Here is a 25313-nt window from a genome sequence, read left to right on the forward strand (position 1 = left end):
TCAGTTTTAGACTCCAACAACAAACAAACATACATAACATAACAGGACACGGCGGTCCTGGGGCAGCAGCAGCACTCTAGCAGCACATCACTTCTCTCCCTTCTTCAATGCATGTTGTAGGGCTCATTGACTTTGACAATCTCGAGGAAGCGTGCGTAGGCAGCATGTTTAGCCAGAGTACTGGCTTTATGCTTCTTACCATGTCCATTGCCAGTGCTGAAGGCATGCTGGATCATGCCATCTATGCCGCCACCGATCACCTTGCAACAGAAAGGGCACCCAATCTTGCCAAAGAAACGGTACTTGATCTTCCCAGCAATCAGATGCCTCAGGGTGTACCGGCTCTTGCTGTGCCTGCTGTCCATGCTGTAGTCCACGTCGTCGTCATCCTCCTGTGAATTAGTGAATTAGTACACATAGAAGAACTCAGCTAATCTATTATGGTACATTGACTTTAATTACAATGTTTTGAAAGTACACATGTGTAACATGGCAACTATCTATTTGCTAGAAACAAGGCGTATGTGCACATACATAATTGAGCCAAAGAAACTGACATGCATAAATATGGACGGTGGAATAGTTGCATTTATAGATTAGTGCACAAGTAGTACATAATTAACACATGAAAGACTTCATGAAGTGGCTTGGTTTAATGATATTTGATACTTGTTACAGGTGTAATTCTTATTGGAATCAGAAAAATGGCTTCATTATACTCCTCCATGTTTCACACAAGGGGGTTTGTTCTATCTACTGGAATGAAGAAACCATTATTCTTTCTGACAGCGGCAATACTGCTTCTCCAACATTGTTAGACCCTGATAAGTTTCAGAAGGAAATTGGTAAAGGAGCTATGGGGTGTCTCACTGCTCATATTGATGAGAGATGTGGCTGTGATCATCTAGATAACATACTGTGGAAAATTGGCTAGATGAAATGTTTTGATTTTTTGGTATCCAGTGGATATGTACTGTCAGCCCATAATTATTAAGGGAGCGATCACTTCCTTTGCAAAATGGAAATCTGTATAGAATTTGCAAATGGATCATCTATGAACATGTGTGCAAACTAATCATATATGAACATGTGTGCAAATTAATTCATCTACATAAACTAAAATGAATCAGGAACTGCAGCATTTTGTCACTGTCCTTGGGAAGCCAATGGAGAATCCTGCCATATATCCATTGTTTAACCCACTTTTTTCATTAATGTATCCCTGCCATGAACATTTTCTTGTATTTGGGTTCATTACCCCACTTCTTTCATTAATGTATCCCTTGTGGAACTTATGCTCATCTAGTTAACAAGACAAACCCCAATGCCATGAAAAAACCAGAGTATCTGCTGGAATCAGAATGTGAATCAGATTTAAAAATCCACATACAACATGAAGATCTATGCTAGATCCCTACAATCCTACATACGTAGAACTAGCACGCCCAAGTGAAATTGATGCTCATCTAGTTTACAAGAAAAACCCCAATGTCAAGAAAAAAACAGAGCACTACCTCAGATAGCTCGTCGATGGCATCCTTGTCGAAGTCGCTGCCCTTCCTGCAATCTAAGTCGAACTCCTTTATGGTGTTCTCCTCTAAGAGCTCTTCGATTTCGTCATGCACCTTGCGCTTATGCCTTCTCATCTCCTCCTCCTCTAGATCTTCCCCGACCTTGTGCTCGCCGATGGGTGCCTCGACGGCTGCGATGGCAGCGGGAGCAGGCACAACGGTCGCTGCACCGGCAGCTTCCGCCGCTACGGCGGACTCTGTCGCTCCACCTACGGCTGCAGCCATGGCAGCAGACTACGCTGCTCCGATGGTTGCCTCCGGCTCCTCCGCCGCATCTTCACATCCGCGCTTCATCGTCGGTCGAAGACAGGAGGAGGGAGGCGTAGGAAGGGAGGAGGGTGGTGAGGAAGGATGAGAGGGTGGTGAGGTGGTGAGGAAGGAAGAGAGGGTGAGGAGAGGACGGGGGTTTTCTACCCGATTTGGGGAAGAAATGCACTGCTCCTGCCTCTTGGAGTTACCGAGAAGCCGCGGGTGCCGATTTGACTTGACACACCCACCCGGCCGTCCTCATTCCACGTGGGGACGTGGCGGTCGTGCACGCGGTCGTGCACCTCCTGCGGTTTGCCATCAATTGCTATCGGTCTCACAAGTGGGTCCCCTTGTCATCCACACAACCGAGCCACCACATGTACCACATTTTTCTTTCTCCCCGTCTCGACCACTCCACATCTTTCTTTCTCCCCTTCTCGACCAGCGCCGCCGCCGCCGCCATCTCCCGACGACCCCTCTCTTCGCTGCCGGTGCGCGGCCGCCGCCAACTCCGGCAAGTACGTGAGATCTCCCCTCTTCTTCCCTTCCCCAACCGCGTCTCCCTACGGAGGCGGATCTGAGCCGATTGGTTTGGACTGAAACTTAGTTTTTGGATTGGATCTTGATTTGGTTTCTATGGTTTGAGACCAAATCAATCAATTAGTTTGAGCCGCCACTACCACCTACTACTGCTTCAAATCCAAGAGCCGTTGTTGCCGGCCGGAGCTCGTCGGCTCTCTCGAGCTTTGACGCCATGTCTGATCTAGATTCATGACGTGCCCTCGCATATGGCTTTGTCCACGGTTTGAACCTTTGGATTCAATCCAAAAGTTGAAAACGGTTTGGACTGGGTTGGATGACGAGCATGTATAGTTCGGTTTGGTCTAGATTCTAAATGAAAATATCTGGATTGGTTTGGTTTTGATGTGTGCCGTGGATTGGACTGGTTTTAGTTTGGATGCCGAACTATTCCCAGGTTTAGATGAGACGGGCATTGCCATTGTCATTGGCATTGCTTTATTACATAGATGATAGAAAATAGATTGATTGGCCATTGCCAGTATAGGTTATCACTATGATTTATTATATGTATGATCTTTGTATTGTACTATGTACAATTCAACTTAGAGTTCAACATGTTCTGTGTAGAATGGAGGAAGCACAATGTGGACGCTGCAACTCACGGTGCCGGACCAGCCTTTCTACTGCCACGCTGTTCGGCATCTACTTCCAGCCTTCTTTTGTTTTTGCAGCGGTAACAATTTATATGAACCTTCTGACAGTACATTCTTTTTGTTTTTTGCTATTTCCACTAATGTATTGTGTCTGTTATTTGTTTTTATCTTACACAGATCGTACCATGCAATGTGAGATTGGCATTCAATGAGCTCGTCGCAGACACCGTGACCTTCGACGCTCTTGGGGGCCCATACACTATGCAGGTCGAGAAGGGGCGAAAGATAACCCAGATAGGAGGAGATGATTGGGATCGTTTCATCGCCCGCATGCGTCTTAGTGGGGGTGAATTGATCAGCTTCTCCTTCAGAAGAGATAGGCCCAGAATTTCTGTTATCTATCTAAATTTGATTCCGGATAGTGAGGATGAAGTTCATGAGGAGGAAGATGGTGCTGATTCAGATGATGACGATTCAGATGATGATGAGAACCCACTTGTTGAATACCTGTATGCCCAAGGACTCAGACTGGGCGACGAGGAAATCGGCAACCTCTGGGACATGCTTCCGCTACGTGAAGACTACCTAGGGAAGCCATTCGTGACCCGCCTCACAAGGACGAATGTTAAACGGCATATCATGGTATGTTACTTAGTGTGGTAATTTCATGATATACATGCTTAGTTAGTGTAGTAGTTCATATGATATGCATGTTGTAGTACTGTGATGAGAGGCCTAGTTTAGAATTCATTTAGTGAAGAATTTTATGACATGCATGTAGTGTAGTAATATGCGATGATATGCTTAGTGTACGCAGTAATCTAATGATATGCCTAATTACTGTAGTAATTTGATGCTTGGCGTATAGTGTAGTGATGTGATGATATATATGCTCAGTGTTGAATCCAATGATATATGTGTCTTGAAGTGTATGCTTTGTTGATAATTGCACGTGACATGATCATATATCATGTCAACTGTTTGCTATTTCCACTAATGTATATGATCATGTCAACTGTTTTCAGAAATTACCTAAGAGGTTACTTGATAGATGTGGCATCGACCCGGGCGAAGAAGGCATGGCTGCTGGACTACGCCTTACCAGAACGGGCTCCATCACCAGTTGTGCCTATGCAGTGGACACGGACGGTCGCACTGTCTTGAGCAGGGCAGGGTGGAAGAAGTTCCTTCGTGCCAAGAATCTTCGGGTAGGACAGGCCATCCTACTCACTGTTGCGAACACCCGTCGCCATGACTTGAGGATGATGATCACCATCCACCTCATTTAGAACTGGGGTGGGCCATGTATCAATCTGAAATGAACTTGTTATGTTAGCTCTTGTTTGCGAGTACTTGTCGTGTATTACCGTACCTATATCTACTCATATCTAGGTACTATTGCTTGTGATGGATTGCAACTATTATTAACTGGTAACTAATGCTCTACTAGCTATGATTATTCCACTGTGTGATGTTTTATAGGCTGTAGTGTGACATGGTAACTGTTATATATGGTAGAGGCTTGTCTCTAAGACCTTGTACAATGCAAGGTGCTTAGGGATGTGCTTCCACTGTGTGATGTTTTGTACGTGCCAGGTTGTAGTATGAAATGCTAACTGTTCTATATGGTAGTGGCTGGTCTCTAATTGGACCGACATGTTGAACTAGTATCAATGGTAGAGGCGTTTCGTTATGCGCCACATCCAACAGTTCACATAATTAATTATCCAAAGATTAAGGTATGAAACCCTTGGTCATACATAGCAACATTTCGTTCCTAAAAATTAAGGTACTTCCACATTCAAACTAACTAATACTACAAATTCGAAGGAACTACTTAATACATTAACAGCACATAGGGAAGTAGCCCTGGTCCAACGGCTTGAGAAATGACGAACAAAAACTGAAAGAAGAAGGATCAGCCAGTAGCAGCACCATCAGCCTCCCAGCCTCACAACTTCAGCCAGCCTGGTGAACTCCAGGTTTTTTCCTGCAAAACACACATGTGATGTTGGAGGCAAGAAAATAAATATGCCAGGGGTCTTGTCATGGCATCTAATCGCACGGAATGCTAGTACAAATGATGGAGAACAAAACATCCAACATGAGCAAATTCATAGGAGTTCTAGATCCATGGATACCATCAAGAAAAAATGCTCAGTTTTAATTCAGACACAAGACTAGGTGAAAACATGCATATTTCATATCAGCAACATTGATATGGCATCTTTGCAAGCTTGGGTCAGTGACTTGTCTTGTGTTTCATGGCATGACAATAATTTTAACAATAAATAGACATGAAATTGACCCAAACTCATGTACAAAGTTAGGCCATATGATGCATGGATTAATTCACACATAAATGACAAAATGCCAACTTTGTATAGAATTTGCAGTACTGAAATATTTCAGTGTGTACCGGTGTGTACTGAAACTGCAGTAGTGAAATAATTCAGTGTGCATCGGTGTGTACTGAAATTGTAGTAACGAAATATTTCAGTGCCTACCGGTGTGTACCGAAATATTTCAGTGTCTACCACTACAACATTACAAATTTTGCCTAGGGCAGTACCGAAATATTTCAGTGCCTACCGGTGTGTACCGAAATATTTCAGTGTCCACCACTACAACATTACAAATTTTGCCTAGGGCAGTTCCGAAATATTTCAGTGCCTACCGGTGTGTACCGAAATATTTCAGTGTCTACCACTAGAACATTACTAATTTTTCCTAGGGTTCATATGATGCCTAGGGTTCACATACATCATAATCCATCCTCCAAATCCATGTACTCAAATGTTCATGCAATTCATTGAGATTAAAATGCCATCTAGCATTCCCTCTCTGAGCTATTACGATCAGTATCACCACGATGTAAGCACGAGCAGTAGGAAGATGAGGAGTGGGGAAGCTTACTCTAAACATAGCTACCGCCGCCGTTCAGACGAGGAGAGCGGCGAGGGAAGCGTGGAGAACGGCGGGGAAGCGAGGTCGCGACCACTGTCCTCCTCATCTTGCGCTTCGGAGTCTCCGGTGACTCGGTTGGAGGCTGCACAATCTGCAACGGCACCTCGTGCACGGTGGGTTCCTGATCCAGTGGATGCTCTACCCTGGATCTGAACGCCCACCACCTCCGCCTGGTCCACTCGCTGGACGAATTGGCCTGCTCCATCGCCTAGAGGAGGATCTTGATCTTCTGAATCGGTTGCGCGGGCTGGGGGGAAAGCTTTGCCCTCTCCTTCTTCGTCAAATTCTTGAGAGTGGCCATTGCCATCCAGCTCATCTGCCTTGTGTTGTCAAACCAAGAATGGATCTCCCTCAACCTGGCCAACTTGACCTGGTCGCCGCCGGCGATCTGCACGAAGTCGGTGTTCTCGCCGCCGGCCATCAGCTCGATCTGCCGTGGAAGAGGGGGTGGGGGTGGGTGGGGGGGTTGCCTGAGTGGAGCGAAGTTGCAGCGGCAAGAAGGAGAAGATGACTGCGGTGGACTTGGAGGAGAGGGAGGAGATGGCCGCCGATGAGTAATTGTGGAATGTGTAGCACCATGGCGGCGGTTATTCATTCGACGAGAGGGGCGGCGCGTGCAAATTTTCCTAGGACTAAACTGCCCCTAGATTAAAATGCGTCCCCACCTTGTCACGAGTACCGGCCCCACTCATTTTAGTACTTTCACGTACTTTCATCGGAGTACTACCCAGTACTTCGTATTTGTCTGCCGTTAGATCGACATCAACGAACGGTTCTAAAAAAGCTCAACCACTCTAAAACTTGTATATTTTTATAGCCCCTGAAATTGATTCACCTAAATTATTTGCTAGGGCAGATTTTGTAGTACCATTGATCCGCATCAATTCCTTGGCCGAGGCTAGATAGTACCCCTGCATGACCAATTATAACAGGTTTCAGAAAATGAGAACTTTGAATGCAAAACTGCATGCTCATTCACTCTCGGTCAAAACATCACTTGGTGAATGAATTCAAATAATTATATATATGAGGCTTACAATAAAGAAACATAGTTTAGCCACAGAGAAATAACTTCATACCAATTACCTGCAACCTAATTGCTAAAACTATCATTGGAATGGATACAAACAGAACTTGCCATGTAACAACAGCCAATACCACTAGATTGCTATATGCATTTAAGCTGGCACCGAGGCTAAACATGAAGGCAAATGGAACATCGAGGTCAATGATACTCAAATCAGAAGAGACCTGCATTAGAAGAAAAAGGGAACGAGTTAATCTATCCTGAGAAGAATCTTTTGGTGTAAAACAGAACAAAAAAATAGTTGTATTTGCCATTGGTTTAAGAATTTTTACCCGGCTAAGAACCCGTCCTAGAGGAGTAGAATCAAAAAAGGACATTGATGCACGGAACAACAAATTGAGTAACTCAAAAAATAAGGATCTTGATGTCTGAATCCCAAGAACAACACCTGATAAAGATCTTGATAGCAAGAAAAATATCGAGCTAACTCTGATAATGATGTACACAGAAATTAACTTCAGTGTAGTAACATGAGGATTTTGGACATTGGCAGCCATCCATGAATTTTGTGATATTTGTCCAGCAATGAAAATCATGTGAGAAATGATGCAAAAAGATAAATACAGGAATCCTTTGTTCTGGCGCAAGTAAAGCATATAAGGCTTAACACCTGCATCCCCTGTTCCCCTTTCCTCTTTCTTTATCAGTTGATCCGCCAACGATGGCTTCACAGACTCTGTATGAATGCCATCTATCTCCTTTATTGATACTTCCTTAGATCTTTGAGGGGATATATTGCTATTAAGATCTGAAACACCAATAGTATTTTTATGGGCATTTAGAAGGCCTTTAAATTCTTCACAATCAGCCAATAGATCATGATAAGGTGCAGACTGAATGACCTCTCTGTCTGACATTAACTGACAAAAACATCATTGTGTTAGATGACATCAACAAATAAATCAAGCTAATAACAGATAATATAAATCACAGGAGCACAAATATCATCAGATGGTGACATCAAGTGGACAGAGGTACCAAAATGGAGTCAAATACAGGTAGAAAATCCACTTGGTGTGTCACCAAAAGAACGGTCTTGTCTGATAGAGAACTCACGACATATTCCTGTTACAAAGAGATTTGTAAAACAGTTCACACTCTAATAGTAATACAGTCTGCATTTGCTGAATATGATCCTTACAAAGAGACTTGTGGTTGTATGAGCATCAACAGCGCTGAAAGGATCATCAAGAAGATAGATGTCTGCATTTTAGTATAGTGCACGAGCAAGCTGAATGTGCTGCTTTTGACCACCACTAAGATTTACTCCTCTCTCCCCAATTTGTGTGCAATCTCGATATGGCAACATTTCAAGGTCCTTGACCAACGAGAACCTCGCGACTGTGCTGTGGTATCTTTCCCCGTCCATCGGTGATCCAAAGAGGATATTGTCTTGCACAGTTCCTGTTTGGATTCATGCATTCTGAGAAATATATGCTATTTTCCCATAGATTTGGATCTGAAATGTTTATGCAAAGTTCAAGAGTTTGAAATGAAGTTCTTATGGAAAAAATGAATTTTAATTCATATATGCAACATTGTCGAGCATAATTTTCAACAACTTTGCAAACTGAACATGATGTTGTTTGTCAACTCGCTATGTTTCTTCATGTCTAAATGTCTCAATTCTGAATATGACAGATATTTCACTAGACAATGAACTTCTAATAAAACATACCGTGCCTTCAGTTCTGGAGACCTCTCCGAGTACAGCAGCCAAAAGCGTCGACTTACCAGAACCTACCTCTCCACATGTTGCTATTTTTTCTCTAGCTTTGGCTACCAGATTTATATTCTTTAGAGTTAGTTTTGATGTATTCTCTTCCCACGAGAAGCTACACGAATTCGTCGCTATAGGATAATCAATGCCACTATTGTATTTCTTCCTAACTTGTCCATTTAGCTCAGGTGCATCAAGGAACTTTGATATCCGAGTGAAAGCAACCTTAGCTTGTGTCACAACAGCAATAACATCCGGCATCAATATTACAGGGTCTTGCACAAGACGTAGAGTTGCCACAAAGGTGAAGACATTGCTAGCATCAAGAGGTATTTCCAAAAGATAGCATGTTAGAAAGGTCGCCGCTGAAACCAAAACAGGAGATGACCAGAACAGGAAACCGTTGTAGGTCCTCCTAATATGGAATGCAGACAACCACTTGTAGTCAACCTCCCTCAATCCTTGATGACCTTCCTGAAGTGAGCTTCCCATGCATAAAGTTTCAAGATCTTCATATGAACTAATGACTCAGACATGGCCTTCAATCTCAAATCTTGTGCTTCCATAAGTTTACTCTGAAATTTGTGTTGCAGTCGGGCCAATGGAACGCTGCAGTACAGTGATAATAATGACAACTAAAGATGAAATCATTGCAGCACAAACCGCATTGTATAGAATTGCCAGAGCAATGCAAAGCTGAACACTTGTTGTCCATGTTTGATGGAACCAGTATGGGAATTCCCCAATCCGATATGCATCGACGGTCACATAGTTCATAATTTCCCCAGAAGAGTGCTTCATTTTTGCTGCGTTCGATAGCTTCTGTTGTTTCTTATAAATAGCTGCTGACAGGAGTGACCTCACCTGCAGTCCTAATCTCCGAGTGCGGAAACACCACTGTCTCTATGACAATGATTCACAACACTTGCAGACGAACATTAACGTAGCAAGCACATAGCCTTCGTGTTTATAGGTCCCTTTCCCAAGTGAGACATTGATGAATGCTTTGAGAATTATCGGGCTTGTAGACAAGGTGAGAACCTTGAGCAAAGCAAAGAAACCTGAGACCAAGATGGCACGCTTGTGAGAAGAAACAATAGTCATGTGACTTCTTGCCATTCAGCTTCTCCATGAACATCATGTATTGGTTGCGTGCTCGATCTGTGGCGCCTATAAGTGGTATGTCTTTGTCCTCAAGGGGTTTCTTGTAGCCCATCTTCAATAGAGGATTCAACCACCAAAATGAGGTCTTGCTGAAAAACCCAGCTTTAGCGAAGGGAGTCGCCTGGCTTGCAGAATCAGCTGCCACACCATCTGAAAAAAACAGCTTTAGCATAAGTAGCGGATGTGGTGTACTCCCTACATTCCAAATTATTGAAAGTTCTAGGTTTGTCGTAAGTTGAACTTTTTTTAAGTTTGACCAAGTTTATGGAAAAATATACCAACATCTACAATACCAAATTAGTTTTGTAAAATTCATCATAAAATATATTTTCATACTATATGTACTTGATGTTGGAGATATTAGCAAATTGTTCGATAAACTTGGTCAAACTTAAATAAGTTTGACTTAAGACAAACAACTTCAAGTAGTTTTAAACGGAGGTAGTAGCAAGCTATGTAACATGAGGAAGTTGAGGAGAGGATTTACTTGTGAAGGAACCCATATGGGCATGCAATCTCTATTGCTGAATTGCACTTCGAGGTGGATAAGCTCCTGTTGCATCCCTGCACCAATTATGAACAAGAAACTGTAGTTAGGACAATGAACAGATGCCCTTCTTCATGAAGGAGCAGACAAACAAAAGATACTACAAATACCGGTACTGGAGCAAACATCAGAAAGTCTGAATGCTATGAAATTATCTAGAGCGTCATACAGAAATTTGAACGCTTGCTCGGAACACAGATCACAGTGCCTCATTAAAATCAAGGAAACCCAAAGCTGAAGGAGAAACTGTACTCGCCAGTGATCATCAACTGTACCTTGTTGAGCCAGAGGAGAAGAAACTAGAAGAACTGCTTTGTTTGGCTATAAAAGGCTGTACCCATATTCAAGAATTTCCTCGAAGAAAAGAAAGGCCAGATATCCAAAAATAAGTTCCCCAAAACGGCACCCGTTTTCCCTCTTAAGTGATGATGGCAGTGTTGAGTGTTGACCTCTCTAGGCCGCTGCTAGCTGGTGAATAGTAGCACCAAGCTAACAACGTGCCAAATGTTTGGTGTGTACAGGTTTTGTAATCTTCTCTGCGAAAATATTCTATGATATGTTGAGAATCAAATCTTCTGTAACCAACTCCGGTGGCAGGCGTCCATATTAATATACACCGCGCGGCCACCAGATCAATATACTATGCAAACGAAATCACCCAATGCCTCATTTTGTAGATCGAAAGGCCTTTCGCCCTGTTCGCTTTCATAGAAACGAAACAACATCCAAGCCCACTCTTACATCCATCAAAATAAAACCAGCTGAAGCAAGATCCACCACCATCAGCTTAACAGGACATAGGCAGAAATAAATCTGAGCATAACAGCACCGCGTCTTGCCATAGTGGTCCTCGGCCCCAGCAAAAGTGTGGTCCTTCGTTTCTTCGTTGCCAACTGAGCTGGGGAGCTTCCACCATCTTTGCTTCCATAAGGGAGCAGGCACTTTTTGCAGGATCTGCAAGTTCAGTTAGGGACACAACGGTCTCCTGCGTTTGAGTAACCCCGATGGTCACCGACACATCACCTGTAAACCATACCACAGTAATCAAGCAAAAAAACATGTCATTACATAATTTCCAGGTAGTCGACAACATACCGGCAGTAATCTTATTCAAAGCAGCATTATTGGTATTGTTGAGCCATAGATTCAAAATTAACAAATTCAGAGCATTGAAGCACATTGACAGTTTCTTTCCACACCACTTGTACCACGTGACAACAAGAGAATAGAGGTTGGCAGGTCTCTTTCTCACAACACAACAAACAAGATTCCTCATGCAGGTATATATCACGGGTAAGGAGTTTATTATGGGATAAAAGGCAGACAAAAAACATGTGACAGCCGGGACAAAAAAGCAATGTTTTAAATAGTGGGCTATGACATTTAGCGGCCGCTTCTCCAGGAGCTATGAGAAGCTATAGCGGGCTAAGCCACATTTAGCGGTTTTGCATAAATCATGAAAAAACAAAAAATACTCATACAATTAGCCATCATGTATATTTATAAGAAGTCACAATCTTCTAGTAGTCACTACTTTTGAACCATATAACGCAATTCCAGTCTGTAAATTACTGCTAAGCATTGTGAAATCTGGACAACATGCACATGAACATGACTGCTTGATCAATCTAGTCAGATGGAGTCGAACTTAATTACTAGATCTACCATGTTTGCGTCTGCCATCTAGCCGGGCCACGGAAACTGGTCTGCTGCAACACCAATCCAACTCTGAATACAACACGTAGGTACTAGTTCAGTTTACAGATTCAGAAAAAGAACAGAAATGAACCAAGGAAATAACACAGGGATCGATTCAGATTTTGCTGCACATCTGAATCAGTCAGATGGGGTTATTTTCATATGCATCGTGTATTCGTGTATTCATCAGTCATCAACCAATCACTTATCCATACCATTCCATACATTGCTTGTTGTACCAAGAATAGAGGACAAGACAGAGGATAGATGAGCTAGCCTGGCGATGTAGTTTAGCTCGCGGTCGGCCGAGCTTGCGAGCAGCGGGAGAAGATGCGAGGAGAGGTGGCCGAGCGAGCCACCGCCCGCCAAGATGCATCGCCGGAAGCTGCGGGAGGAGAGGCGACTGTCACGACCTCGTGTCTGCCAGAAGCCATCAAGATTCAGAAGAGAACAGATGAAAGGCAGCGACAACGTGATGCCCAAGTGGACTCCGAAGCCCAGCGGCGCAACAAGGCCAAGCCCAGTCCAGAGCCACTGGACTAGAGTATTTAGTCAGGGTCCGCGAGTGGATGAGGCATCGCTGATGAAAAACGTGAGACAGTGTCTCTTATCCTCCTTTTCCTTCCCCTCCAAGCTGCTGCGTCAGCCTTCTATTCCCCAATTCCGGCAAGACGCCGCGAATCTTGTAACTGGAGTTGAGTAATTCAGGCTAGGGTCGTGACATCTGGTATCAGAGCCACTTCGATCCGCTCGATTCTCTTGGATTACTGGGTAAGTCCCTAAGCAAGGCCGAGGCGGAGAGTTCTTTCTCTGCTTCATCAGTCTGAGCAAAGGGTCGGTAATTTCGGAGTGAGTGATCTCGGGTGTAGTGAGCCATGGAGGCATTGACAGCGGAACTGGCGCAGATGCGCAAGGAGAGCGAGGCCACGACGGCATCGAGCCAATTGCTGCTGACCACAACGAAGAACCTGGGCACCTGGATGCCGACTGTCGACTCGTCCATGGACGCGATGCGCAAGTCCTTGGAAGAGGTGACAGGGCGTGTGACGGCTTTGGAGTCCGAGATGCTGATGAGCACACCAGATCCGGCGAGAGGAGCGGGAATCGGCGACCAATTGGGGGACGCCTCCCGGGCGGCCATGGCACCAGCACCGTGTCTGAACAAAAGTAAGAAGCAATTCCCTCAAACTCCTATTCATTTCGAGATGGGAAATTACACAGGCATGGAGGACAGCGAAGGATCAGGCAACAAGGGCCGATTCAGGTCATTGCGAATGCCAAAAACTGATTTCCCTCGATTTGATGGAGAGAATCCGAGATGGTGGAAGGGAGTTTGTGAGAAGTACTTTTCCATGTACCAGGTTCCCCGCAATTCTTGGGCGGCATTTTCTACCATGCATTTCACCGGGAACACGGCATTGTGGTTACAAACCTATGAGGCAGACCATGAGGTGGAGAGCTGGGAAGAGCTGGTGGTGACCATACACACCAAGTTTGGCAAAGATAAACACCTAAAATATCTGGAAGCATTGGAGAGATGCAAACAAATTGATACCGTGGGAAACTACCATCACAAATTTGAGGAGCTCAGACACAAGGTTTTAGTGCATAACAGGCACTGTGATGAGGCGTTCTTCGTCACCAAGTTCGTGGGAGGGTTGCACCTGAACATCCAGAAAGCCATCAGGTTGCACAACCCAAGAACTGTTGGACATTTTGATGCTACAGTCCAACTCCGACAATGAAAATGATCAGCAGGAGTCTAGCAGTGGAGGAGAGGAAGATGTAATGTTGATATCTCAATGTGCCACTAGTGGGGGTGTCGGTACGAAAACAATCAGGCTACAAGGGTGGATGCATGGCAAGCAAGTGCTGATCCTAGTCGACTCTGGAAGCTCCGGGAGTTTCATTAGCGATAACACTATAAAAGATCTAGGCCTGGAGAAAAAGGAGGTGAGCCCAATCACTGTAACTGTGGCAGATGGGGCAAAACAGTGTGCAGCGAAATGGTGGAAAATTCAGTATGGAAATGCCAAGGACAGGTGTTCCAAACACAATTAAGGGTGTTTGGGCTGTCTGGGTATGACATTATATTGGGAATGGACTGGCTCTCTGAATTCAGTCCAATGTGGATTGACTGGAAGAAAAAGGTCACAAGGTTCAGATATGGGACCAAGAGAATTACACTTAAGGGAGTCAAGGATAACACAACCAAATGTGCCCCAATTTCAGCAGTGGAACTGCAGAAGCAAATTCAGGAAAGAGCGGTGGTTCAAGTTGTGCAGCTGTGCTCATTAGAGGACGCTGGGAAAGAGGTGTTGCTGCCACCTGAAATAGAACAAGTGTTGTCAGAGCATACCAAAGTGTTTCAGGAGCCACAAGGCTTACCTCCGCACAGGGTCTTCGACCACAAGATTGTGCTTGTTCCGGGGGCACAACCCGTGAATGTGAAACCCTACAGGTACAGTCCCCAGCAGAAGGACGAGATTGAAAGGCAGATCACTGAGATGCTCAAACAAGGAATCATCAAGCCCAGCCATAGTCCATTTGCTTCTCCGGTGTTGCTGGTCAAGAAAAAGGATGACAGTTGGAGACTATGTGTGGACTACAGGCATCTGAATGCCATTACTGTCAAGGAACGATATCCCATGTCGGTGGTGGATGAGCTATTGGATGAACTATCTGGGGCCAAGTACTTCACAAAACTAGACCTCCGAGCTGGGTATCACCAAATAAAAATGGCAGAACAAGATGAGCCAAAAACTGCCTTCAGGACACACCATGGTCACTTCGAATTCAGGGTCATCCCTTTTAGACTCTCTTGTGCTCCAGCTAGATTCCAATTTGCAGTCAACACTATATTCAGCCCAGGAAACAGAAAATTCATTTTGGTATTTGTAGATGACATTTTGATTTTCAGTTGTTCACTGGAAGAGCATGTACAACATCTCAAGTATGTCTTTCAGACTCTAGAACAAAACAACTTGTATGTGAAGAGAAGCAAGTGCTCCTTTGCCCAGCTGGCTCTTGAATACTTGGGACATATCATCAGTGCACAAGGTGTTTCCACGGATCCTGCCAAGGTGTCTGCAGTAGCCAAGTGGCCACAACCTACTTCTGTCAAGCAGCTAAGAGGATTTCTTGGTATGGCCGGATATTACAGGAAGTTCATAAGAAATTTCGGAGTCATTAGCAAACCGCTGACCAACTTGCTCAGAAAAAATGTGTTGTATATATGGACCTCCCTAGAAGAGCAAGCTTTTCAAACACTCAAGCATGCCCTAGTACAGGCGCCGGTGCTTGCACTACCAGATTTTACGAAAGAGTTTGTGCTGAAACAGATGCCTGCGCAATAGGGGTGGGAGCAGTATTAATGCAACAAGGGCATCCCTTGGCATTCTTCAGTAAGGCACTGGGCCCTAGGAATCAGGCACTTTCCACGTATGACAAGGAGTGCCTAGCTATCATCCTGGCCATTGACAAATGGAAAGCCTATATGCAGCACAACCCCTTTGTCATTCACACGGATCAGAAAAGCTTGGTCCAATTGGGAGACCACAAATTCAACACCCACATCCAACAAAAAGCATTTTTCAAACTCATGGGGCTGCAGTACAAAATCTTCTACAAGCCTGGCATCACCAACAAAGCTGCAGATGCACTATCAAGAAGAGAGCATGACCAAGAGGTTCATGCCATATCTGTTGTCCAACCAAAATGGCTCGACACCGTGATAGACCCCAAAAGCACAACAATTGCTTACAGAACTGAGTTTGAGCAACACAAATGATAAGGGGTTTTCCCTGGTGAATGGCATCATCAAATACAAAAACAGGGTTTGGCTGGGCACTCACAAAGCAGCTCATGCAGCAGTGCTGTTGGCCCTACACAGCAGTGCAATGGGAGGGCACTCTGGTTTTCTAGCAACATATCACAGAATCAGAAAACTCTTTGCTTGGCCACACATGAAGGAGGACATCCAGAAATTTGTGCAAACCTGTGAGGTATGTCAGCAGGCCAAGACCGAGCACAACAAATCTCTGGGGCTGCTCCAACCCCACAACATTCCACCTGAAGCCTGGCACACAGTCAGCCTAGACTTCATCGAGGGACTGCCAAAGTCGGGCAAGTTTGACGCCATCATGGTGGTGGTGGACAAGTTCTCGAAAGTGGGACACTTCATTCCATTGAAGCATCCCTTTACTGCTGCCACGGTGGCCCGGATATACATGGATCAGATTTATAGGCTGCACGGTATGCCAGAGGTGCTTATCTCTGACAGGGATAAAATCTTCATTAGCAGTTTTTGGCAACAAATGTTCAATTTGGCGGATATCACCCTCAACATGAGCTCGTCATATCACCCGCAGACGGATGGTCAAACAGAGAGGCTGAACCAATGTTTGGAGACATACTTGCGCTGCATGGTACACTCCAAGCCAAGTCAGTGGGAGAAGTGGCTGCCTCAAGCGGAACATTGGTACAACACAACTTTCCATTCCTCTCTTGGAAGATCACCATTTGAAGTTCTGTATGGGCGCTCCCCCAGAAATTTTGGAGTACCCACAACACCAGAAGGCACAAACCCAGATCTGGCTAGCTGGTTGGAGGAGCGCGCGGAAATGCTGCCTCTGTTCAAACAACATCTAGAGAGGGCCCAACAACGCATGACTTACCAAGCCAACAAGAAACGCCTGGAACGCAGCTTTCAAGTGGGGGATCACGTTTACTTGAAACTGCAACCCTATGTGCAACAATCATTGGAATCCCGCAGCTCCCAGAAGCTATCCTTCAGGTATTTCGGACCGTACACCATTTTGCAGAGAATTGGACCGGTCGCGTACAAGCTAGACCTGCCTCCCGGATCACGCATTCACCCAGTGGTTCACGTCTCGCTGCTGAAGAAGGCGCTTCGACCAGGGGATATAGACGTCGCACCACTGCCGGTGGCAATGATTGCAGAACAAAAGTTGTGCCAACCAGTTTGGATTTCGGACGAGAGGTTTGTGAAGCAAGGGCACAAGCTCAAGGCACAAGTTCAGGTACAGTGGGAAGGCTTGCAAGAAGATCACACTACCTGGGAGGAGGTGTTCTCCATCGTCGCTGCTTATCCTATGGCACCAGCTTGGGGACAAGTTGTCTCTCCGGGAGGGGGTATTGTCACGACCTCGTGTCTGCCAGAAGCCATCAAGATTCAGAAGAGAACAGATGAAAGGCAGCGACAACGTGATGCCCAAGTGGACTCCGAAGCCCAGCGGCGCAACAAGGCCAAGCCCAGTCCAGAGCCACTGGACTAGAGTATTTAGTCAGGGTCCGCGAGTGGATGAGGCATCGCTGATGAAAAACGTGAGACAGTGTCTCTTATCCTCCTTTTCCTTCCCCTCCAAGCTGCTGCGTCAGCCTTCTATTCCCCAATTCCGGCAAGACGCCGCGAATCTTGTAACTGGAGTTGAGTAATTCAGGCTAGGGTCGTGACATCTGGTATCAGAGCCACTTCGATCCGCTCGATTCTCTTGGATTACTGGGTAAGTCCCTAAGCAAGGCCGAGGCGGAGAGTTCTTTCTCTGCTTCATCAGTCTGAGCAAAGGGTCGGTAATTTCGGAGTGAGTGATCTCGGGTGTAGTGAGCCATGGAGGCATTGACAGCGGAACTGGCGCAGATGCGCAAGGAGAGCGAGGCCACGACGGCATCGAGCCAATTGCTGCTGACCACAACGAAGAACCTGGGCACCTGGATGCCGACTGTCGACTCGTCCATGGACGCGATGCGCAAGTCCTTGGAAGAGGTGACAGGGCGTGTGACGGCTTTGGAGTCCGAGATGCTGATGAGCACACCAGATCCGGCGAGAGGAGCGGGAATCGGCGACCAATTGGGGGACGCCTCCCGGGCGGCCATGGCACCAGCACCGTGTCTGAACAAAAGTAAGAAGCAATTCCCTCAAACTCCTATTCATTTCGAGATGGGAAATTACACAGGCATGGAGGACAGCGAAGGATCAGGCAACAAGGGCCGATTCAGGTCATTGCGAATGCCAAAAACTGATTTCCCTCGATTTGATGGAGAGAATCCGAGATGGTGGAAGGGAGTTTGTGAGAAGTACTTTTCCATGTACCAGGTTCCCCGCAATTCTTGGGCGGCATTTTCTACCATGCATTTCACCGGGAACACGGCATTGTGGTTACAAACCTATGAGGCAGACCATGAGGTGGAGAGCTGGGAAGAGCTGGTGGTGACCATACACACCAAGTTTGGCAAAGATAAACACCTAAAATATCTGGAAGCATTGGAGAGATGCAAACAAATTGATACCGTGGGAAACTACCATCACAAATTTGAGGAGCTCAGACACAAGGTTTTAGTGCATAACAGGCACTGTGATGAGGCGTTCTTCGTCACCAAGTTCGTGGGAGGGTTGCACCTGAACATCCAGAAAGCCATCAGGTTGCACAACCCAAGAACTGTTGGACATTTTGATGCTACAGTCCAACTCCGACAATGAAAATGATCAGCAGGAGTCTAGCAGTGGAGGAGAGGAAGATGTAATGTTGATATCTCAATGTGCCACTAGTGGGGGTGTCGGTACGAAAACAATCAGGCTACAAGGGTGGATGCATGGCAAGCAAGTGCTGATCCTAGTCGACTCTGGAAGCTCCGGGAGTTTCATTAGCGATAACACTATAAAAGATCTAGGCCTGGAGAAAAAGGAGGTGAGCCCAATCACTGTAACTGTGGCAGATGGGGCAAAACAGTGTGCAGCGAAATGGTGGAAAATTCAGTATGGAAATGCCAAGGACAGGTGTTCCAAACACAATTAAGGGTGTTTGGGCTGTCTGGGTATGACATTATATTGGGAATGGACTGGCTCTCTGAATTCAGTCCAATGTGGATTGACTGGAAGAAAAAGGTCACAAGGTTCAGATATGGGACCAAGAGAATTACACTTAAGGGAGTCAAGGATAACACAACCAAATGTGCCCCAATTTCAGCAGTGGAACTGCAGAAGCAAATTCAGGAAAGAGCGGTGGTTCAAGTTGTGCAGCTGTGCTCATTAGAGGACGCTGGGAAAGAGGTGTTGCTGCCACCTGAAATAGAACAAGTGTTGTCAGAGCATACCAAAGTGTTTCAGGAGCCACAAGGCTTACCTCCGCACAGGGTCTTCGACCACAAGATTGTGCTTGTTCCGGGGGCACAACCCGTGAATGTGAAACCCTACAGGTACAGTCCCCAGCAGAAGGACGAGATTGAAAGGCAGATCACTGAGATGCTCAAACAAGGAATCATCAAGCCCAGCCATAGTCCATTTGCTTCTCCGGTGTTGCTGGTCAAGAAAAAGGATGACAGTTGGAGACTATGTGTGGACTACAGGCATCTGAATGCCATTACTGTCAAGGAACGATATCCCATGTCGGTGGTGGATGAGCTATTGGATGAACTATCTGGGGCCAAGTACTTCACAAAACTAGACCTCCGAGCTGGGTATCACCAAATAAAAATGGCAGAACAAGATGAGCCAAAAACTGCCTTCAGGACACACCATGGTCACTTCGAATTCAGGGTCATCCCTTTTAGACTCTCTTGTGCTCCAGCTAGATTCCAATTTGCAGTCAACACTATATTCAGCCCAGGAAACAGAAAATTCATTTTGGTATTTGTAGATGACATTTTGATTTTCAGTTGTTCACTGGAAGAGCATGTACAACATCTCAAGTATGTCTTTCAGACTCTAGAACAAAACAACTTGTATGTGAAGAGAAGCAAGTGCTCCTTTGCCCAGCTGGCTCTTGAATACTTGGGACATATCATCAGTGCACAAGGTGTTTCCACGGATCCTGCCAAGGTGTCTGCAGTAGCCAAGTGGCCACAACCTACTTCTGTCAAGCAGCTAAGAGGATTTCTTGGTATGGCCGGATATTACAGGAAGTTCATAAGAAATTTCGGAGTCATTAGCAAACCGCTGACCAACTTGCTCAGAAAAAATGTGTTGTATATATGGACCTCCCTAGAAGAGCAAGCTTTTCAAACACTCAAGCATGCCCTAGTACAGGCGCCGGTGCTTGCACTACCAGATTTTACGAAAGAGTTTGTGCTGAAACAGATGCCTGCGCAATAGGGGTGGGAGCAGTATTAATGCAACAAGGGCATCCCTTGGCATTCTTCAGTAAGGCACTGGGCCCTAGGAATCAGGCACTTTCCACGTATGACAAGGAGTGCCTAGCTATCATCCTGGCCATTGACAAATGGAAAGCCTATATGCAGCACAACCCCTTTGTCATTCACACGGATCAGAAAAGCTTGGTCCAATTGGGAGACCACAAATTCAACACCCACATCCAACAAAAAGCATTTTTCAAACTCATGGGGCTGCAGTACAAAATCTTCTACAAGCCTGGCATCACCAACAAAGCTGCAGATGCACTATCAAGAAGAGAGCATGACCAAGAGGTTCATGCCATATCTGTTGTCCAACCAAAATGGCTCGACACCGTGATAGACCCCAAAAGCACAACAATTGCTTACAGAACTGAGTTTGAGCAACACAAATGATAAGGGGTTTTCCCTGGTGAATGGCATCATCAAATACAAAAACAGGGTTTGGCTGGGCACTCACAAAGCAGCTCATGCAGCAGTGCTGTTGGCCCTACACAGCAGTGCAATGGGAGGGCACTCTGGTTTTCTAGCAACATATCACAGAATCAGAAAACTCTTTGCTTGGCCACACATGAAGGAGGACATCCAGAAATTTGTGCAAACCTGTGAGGTATGTCAGCAGGCCAAGACCGAGCACAACAAATCTCTGGGGCTGCTCCAACCCCACAACATTCCACCTGAAGCCTGGCACACAGTCAGCCTAGACTTCATCGAGGGACTGCCAAAGTCGGGCAAGTTTGACGCCATCATGGTGGTGGTGGACAAGTTCTCGAAAGTGGGACACTTCATTCCATTGAAGCATCCCTTTACTGCTGCCACGGTGGCCCGGATATACATGGATCAGATTTATAGGCTGCACGGTATGCCAGAGGTGCTTATCTCTGACAGGGATAAAATCTTCATTAGCAGTTTTTGGCAACAAATGTTCAATTTGGCGGATATCACCCTCAACATGAGCTCGTCATATCACCCGCAGACGGATGGTCAAACAGAGAGGCTGAACCAATGTTTGGAGACATACTTGCGCTGCATGGTACACTCCAAGCCAAGTCAGTGGGAGAAGTGGCTGCCTCAAGCGGAACATTGGTACAACACAACTTTCCATTCCTCTCTTGGAAGATCACCATTTGAAGTTCTGTATGGGCGCTCCCCCAGAAATTTTGGAGTACCCACAACACCAGAAGGCACAAACCCAGATCTGGCTAGCTGGTTGGAGGAGCGCGCGGAAATGCTGCCTCTGTTCAAACAACATCTAGAGAGGGCCCAACAACGCATGACTTACCAAGCCAACAAGAAACGCCTGGAACGCAGCTTTCAAGTGGGGGATCACGTTTACTTGAAACTGCAACCCTATGTGCAACAATCATTGGAATCCCGCAGCTCCCAGAAGCTATCCTTCAGGTATTTCGGACCGTACACCATTTTGCAGAGAATTGGACCGGTCGCGTACAAGCTAGACCTGCCTCCCGGATCACGCATTCACCCAGTGGTTCACGTCTCGCTGCTGAAGAAGGCGCTTCGACCAGGGGATATAGACGTCGCACCACTGCCGGTGGCAATGATTGCAGAACAAAAGTTGTGCCAACCAGTTTGGATTTCGGACGAGAGGTTTGTGAAGCAAGGGCACAAGCTCAAGGCACAAGTTCAGGTACAGTGGGAAGGCTTGCAAGAAGATCACACTACCTGGGAGGAGGTGTTCTCCATCGTCGCTGCTTATCCTATGGCACCAGCTTGGGGACAAGTTGTCTCTCCGGGAGGGGGTATTGTCACGACCTCGTGTCTGCCAGAAGCCATCAAGATTCAGAAGAGAACAGATGAAAGGCAGCGACAACGTGATGCCCAAGTGGACTCCGAAGCCCAGCGGCGCAACAAGGCCAAGCCCAGTCCAGAGCCACTGGACTAGAGTATTTAGTCAGGGTCCGCGAGTGGATGAGGCATCGCTGATGAAAAACGTGAGACAGTGTCTCTTATCCTCCTTTTCCTTCCCCTCCAAGCTGCTGCGTCAGCCTTCTATTCCCCAATTCCGGCAAGACGCCGCGAATCTTGTAACTGGAGTTGAGTAATTCAGGCTAGGGTCGTGACATCTGGTATCAGAGCCACTTCGATCCGCTCGATTCTCTTGGATTACTGGGTAAGTCCCTAAGCAAGGCCGAGGCGGAGAGTTCTTTCTCTGCTTCATCAGTCTGAGCAAAGGGTCGGTAATTTCGGAGTGAGTGATCTCGGGTGTAGTGAGCCATGGAGGCATTGACAGCGGAACTGGCGCAGATGCGCAAGGAGAGCGAGGCCACGACGGCATCGAGCCAATTGCTGCTGACCACAACGAAGAACCTGGGCACCTGGATGCCGACTGTCGACTCGTCCATGGACGCGATGCGCAAGTCCTTGGAAGAGGTGACAGGGCGTGTGACGGCTTTGGAGTCCGAGATGCTGATGAGCACACCAGATCCGGCGAGAGGAGCGGGAATCGGCGACCAATTGGGGGACGCCTCCCGGGCGGCCATGGCACCAGCACCGTGTCTGAACAAAAGTAAGAAGCAATTCCCTCAAACTCCTATTCATTTCGAGATGGGAAATTACACAGGCATGGAGGACAGCGAAGGATCAGGCAACAAGGGCCGATTCAGGTCATTGCGAATGCCAAAAACTGATTTCCCTCGATTTGATGGAGAGAATCCGAGATGGTGGAAGGGAGTTTGTGAGAAGTACTTTTCCATGTACCAGGTTCCCCGCAATTCTTGGGCGGCATTTTCTACCATGCATTTCACCGGGAACACGGCATTGTGGTTACAAACCTATGAGGCAGACCATGAGGTGGAGAGCTGGGAAGAGCTGGTGGTGACCATACACACCAAGTTTGGCAAAGATAAACACCTAAAATATCTGGAAGCATTGGAGAGATGCAAACAAATTGATACCGTGGGAAACTACCATCACAAATTTGAGGAGCTCAGACACAAGGTTTTAGTGCATAACAGGCACTGTGATGAGGCGTTCTTCGTCACCAAGTTCGTGGGAGGGTTGCACCTGAACATCCAGAAAGCCATCAGGTTGCACAACCCAAGAACTGTTGGACATTTTGATGCTACAGTCCAACTCCGACAATGAAAATGATCAGCAGGAGTCTAGCAGTGGAGGAGAGGAAGATGTAATGTTGATATCTCAATGTGCCACTAGTGGGGGTGTCGGTACGAAAACAATCAGGCTACAAGGGTGGATGCATGGCAAGCAAGTGCTGATCCTAGTCGACTCTGGAAGCTCCGGGAGTTTCATTAGCGATAACACTATAAAAGATCTAGGCCTGGAGAAAAAGGAGGTGAGCCCAATCACTGTAACTGTGGCAGATGGGGCAAAACAGTGTGCAGCGAAATGGTGGAAAATTCAGTATGGAAATGCCAAGGACAGGTGTTCCAAACACAATTAAGGGTGTTTGGGCTGTCTGGGTATGACATTATATTGGGAATGGACTGGCTCTCTGAATTCAGTCCAATGTGGATTGACTGGAAGAAAAAGGTCACAAGGTTCAGATATGGGACCAAGAGAATTACACTTAAGGGAGTCAAGGATAACACAACCAAATGTGCCCCAATTTCAGCAGTGGAACTGCAGAAGCAAATTCAGGAAAGAGCGGTGGTTCAAGTTGTGCAGCTGTGCTCATTAGAGGACGCTGGGAAAGAGGTGTTGCTGCCACCTGAAATAGAACAAGTGTTGTCAGAGCATACCAAAGTGTTTCAGGAGCCACAAGGCTTACCTCCGCACAGGGTCTTCGACCACAAGATTGTGCTTGTTCCGGGGGCACAACCCGTGAATGTGAAACCCTACAGGTACAGTCCCCAGCAGAAGGACGAGATTGAAAGGCAGATCACTGAGATGCTCAAACAAGGAATCATCAAGCCCAGCCATAGTCCATTTGCTTCTCCGGTGTTGCTGGTCAAGAAAAAGGATGACAGTTGGAGACTATGTGTGGACTACAGGCATCTGAATGCCATTACTGTCAAGGAACGATATCCCATGTCGGTGGTGGATGAGCTATTGGATGAACTATCTGGGGCCAAGTACTTCACAAAACTAGACCTCCGAGCTGGGTATCACCAAATAAAAATGGCAGAACAAGATGAGCCAAAAACTGCCTTCAGGACACACCATGGTCACTTCGAATTCAGGGTCATCCCTTTTAGACTCTCTTGTGCTCCAGCTAGATTCCAATTTGCAGTCAACACTATATTCAGCCCAGGAAACAGAAAATTCATTTTGGTATTTGTAGATGACATTTTGATTTTCAGTTGTTCACTGGAAGAGCATGTACAACATCTCAAGTATGTCTTTCAGACTCTAGAACAAAACAACTTGTATGTGAAGAGAAGCAAGTGCTCCTTTGCCCAGCTGGCTCTTGAATACTTGGGACATATCATCAGTGCACAAGGTGTTTCCACGGATCCTGCCAAGGTGTCTGCAGTAGCCAAGTGGCCACAACCTACTTCTGTCAAGCAGCTAAGAGGATTTCTTGGTATGGCCGGATATTACAGGAAGTTCATAAGAAATTTCGGAGTCATTAGCAAACCGCTGACCAACTTGCTCAGAAAAAATGTGTTGTATATATGGACCTCCCTAGAAGAGCAAGCTTTTCAAACACTCAAGCATGCCCTAGTACAGGCGCCGGTGCTTGCACTACCAGATTTTACGAAAGAGTTTGTGCTGAAACAGATGCCTGCGCAATAGGGGTGGGAGCAGTATTAATGCAACAAGGGCATCCCTTGGCATTCTTCAGTAAGGCACTGGGCCCTAGGAATCAGGCACTTTCCACGTATGACAAGGAGTGCCTAGCTATCATCCTGGCCATTGACAAATGGAAAGCCTATATGCAGCACAACCCCTTTGTCATTCACACGGATCAGAAAAGCTTGGTCCAATTGGGAGACCACAAATTCAACACCCACATCCAACAAAAAGCATTTTTCAAACTCATGGGGCTGCAGTACAAAATCTTCTA

At 46.2% G+C, this 25313-nt stretch overlaps 1 pseudogene; it reads right to left on the minus strand.

Moving 5' to 3' along the window:
- The window catches only part of LOC123153057 (ABC transporter C family member 10-like), a 70771-nt pseudogene extending 59015 nt beyond the window's left edge, over window positions 1–11756 (minus strand).
- Between the last annotated feature and the right edge of the window lie 13557 nt (window positions 11757–25313).

Source organism: Triticum aestivum, chromosome 7A (genome assembly GCF_018294505.1).
Source record: "Triticum aestivum cultivar Chinese Spring chromosome 7A, IWGSC CS RefSeq v2.1, whole genome shotgun sequence".
NCBI classification, from domain to species: Eukaryota; Viridiplantae; Streptophyta; class Magnoliopsida; order Poales; family Poaceae; genus Triticum; species Triticum aestivum.